Consider the following 2,739-nt stretch of genomic DNA (forward strand, 5'->3'; position numbering starts at 1 on the left):
ATAACGCCCCTACGGCTGAAAGGGCGAGCATGTTTGGTGTGACAGGGATTCGAACCCGCGACCCTCAGATTGCAAGTCGAGTGTCTTAACCACCTGGCCATGCCGGGCCAAACCCCAGGTAATATACTCTACATTCTTCACCGCTTCTCTAAATTCTTGAAATGTTGGATGATGTTTCACTCTTTCCGTTGGTTACCCTCCAACTACCTGACTGTCAAATGTAATCCACACTCTCTGTAAGACCTTTCTACTCAATAGCTTGGAGAGTAAGGAACAGCACTCCCTTTTAATCGTCAGGTGCAGAATATAATTACATACTAGCTGTCATCAGCCAACAGCCCCATCCAAACTACATGTAAGGCCAACACCGATACTCTGGCATTGTTTTTATGGACCATCAATGATTTCTACTTCTACCAATGCTTCATCTGGCTCTTCGAAGACTGTCAGATAAGTGTCTGCTGCTTCCTATACACCATTGTTTTGTGATGATTCTAGGCAGCATTTCTGTCTTATTCTAATTCCTTGGCCTCCTTTCCAGACTTCTGGTCCAGCCAATGCATGAAGGGGTCGTCTGTGATATGTGGATGCGGTATCTCATACATTAGAAGACTTATTCATTGGAGTACTTGGTACAGACCAGTCCATCCAAATTCCAGTTATTTCCATGCTGCTGGTACATACCATAACCATACCCATTTACCACATTTGAAAACCTTCTATCAGTGCTAGGTGAGCTTGTCCTTGCTGAACCACAAGGATTACCCATGCTAGGTCAGGATCCTTCAACTGCTCATCACAGAGCTCTTAAAGTATTAACTTCAGCACACACCCTTTGCTGAACTCATATAATTCATGGCTTGTTGCACCTATGGCTAAGAGAGTGGTGGTTTTAACTTCCACATAGTATTTAGGATGAGCACATTCCATAATAGGGTCTTACCATATGGTGAGATTATCCATCCACATTTCTGTGTTGTGAACCCAAGCAATGAGCTATGACAGTCATATTATTGGAACATTGTTACCCAATGAGCAATCATCCCCTGTGGATTTATATAACTTATTAGTCATTTCAGTGAAGCATGGTACACTCAGATGGTGAACCTCCTACTATTCAAGTAGCGACAGAAATGCTTTATGAAGACAACTACAGTCAACAGTTCTTTCTTCGTTTTGCAGTTTCTGCATTTGAGGGCTGTAAGCATATGACTGGCATACACGATCACACATTCCAACTGTCTTATGGCTACAACAGCACTGCTCCGACTCCCCTGTCACTGGTGTCTATGTCCAGGCGATACTCGCTGTACTGCCAAGGATAAGCTAGTACTGGAGCATCCATTAAGCAACTGGAATTCTTGGTTGCACTCCTCACTGCAGTTATAGTGCACTTCCCTCCACTTTCATGAGATAGGAAAATGGTGCCGCTATCATTGAAAAATTGTCAACGAATCGCCGATAATAAAGTGCATAAGCAAGACAACTGCAGACCTCTGATAGATGTTTATAACCCATAATTAGGTGTCAAACTTGGTTTCAATACAAACCACATATGTGAAGTCACTCAACAATTTATGCGCTCGCAAAAAAAAATCACGTTAGCTATTGGTCTTAAATTTTTTACCACCGTTTCATATAACATTAAAAGTGAACACTTAGTTTTTTTTGTTTCATTCGGATTAAAGACGGCTGATTTATAGCAGAAAACTACAAAAGGGTTAAAGCACGTGCAGATATTAGTTAGGCCAAGCAAACTAGATTAGCAGTTCAAGCTTTCAAAAGAATCATACAATTGGCGAGTTATCATTCATTGCCAACTTTTAAACACAAATATGCTAAATTTTGTAAAATTTTCCTAACTAAAGAACGTTCAGCATCACGTGATGTTAGCTTAAGCAATTAACGTATTTAATGATGCTTGAAAAGGCGGTACCGAGTGCATGTGGATGATGACGAGAAACTCCTAATCTACTATCCATTGCGTTACCATAAATGAAGTAATTAATACTCTCAACTTATACACATTCTTGAAAGATGTAAAGCAATGTGTAAATCAAGAAACACAGTAGTGTGTCGTGCGGCCAAAACAACCCAGATGACAAACTGTGTGTTATTAATTGGAGTGACAGTTTAGCAATTTTCCACATTCTATAGCTCAGACTGTGTTAATCTAAACTATCCCATATCTTCAATGGAAGTGCTCTAATGGACTTAAGAAATAAAATCTCCAATTCTGATTGAATTTCTTCCTTTGCAACGATCACACCACAAAGTTATTTGATAAAAAAATATACTTAACTTTTATGGATTTTTATCAAATTTGGTACACTGATAGATGTATATAACCTACAATTAGGCGTAAAGTTTGGTCTGAATATAAGCCACATGTACAAACAAAAACAGCTCAATTTTGATCCAAATTTTTGTGCACGCCCACGCAAAAAGTCACGTGAGCTATCGGTCTGAAATGTTTACCACAATTTTATCTAAAAGTGGACCATTTTCAGTTTATTGCCATTCGTATTAAATACAGCTGTTTTAGAGAGGAAGACCACCGCCATACATTTTAAACAATCCAGTTGGTTCTGTAAATTATAGGTGTTCCGATAAACAGGTTTGCGAGCCTAAAGCTAATGTTAGTTACTATCGAGTGTCACTTTCTTACTTGCTATGGTTTGTTGGCGTGTATTGACGACAAGTCGTGATATCTAATCAGAACACCTTAGGTGTGAAAAA

The sequence above is a fragment of the Limulus polyphemus genome, unplaced genomic scaffold, assembly GCF_000517525.1.
Source record: "Limulus polyphemus unplaced genomic scaffold, Limulus_polyphemus-2.1.2 Scaffold127, whole genome shotgun sequence".
NCBI classification, from domain to species: Eukaryota; Metazoa; Arthropoda; class Merostomata; order Xiphosura; family Limulidae; genus Limulus; species Limulus polyphemus.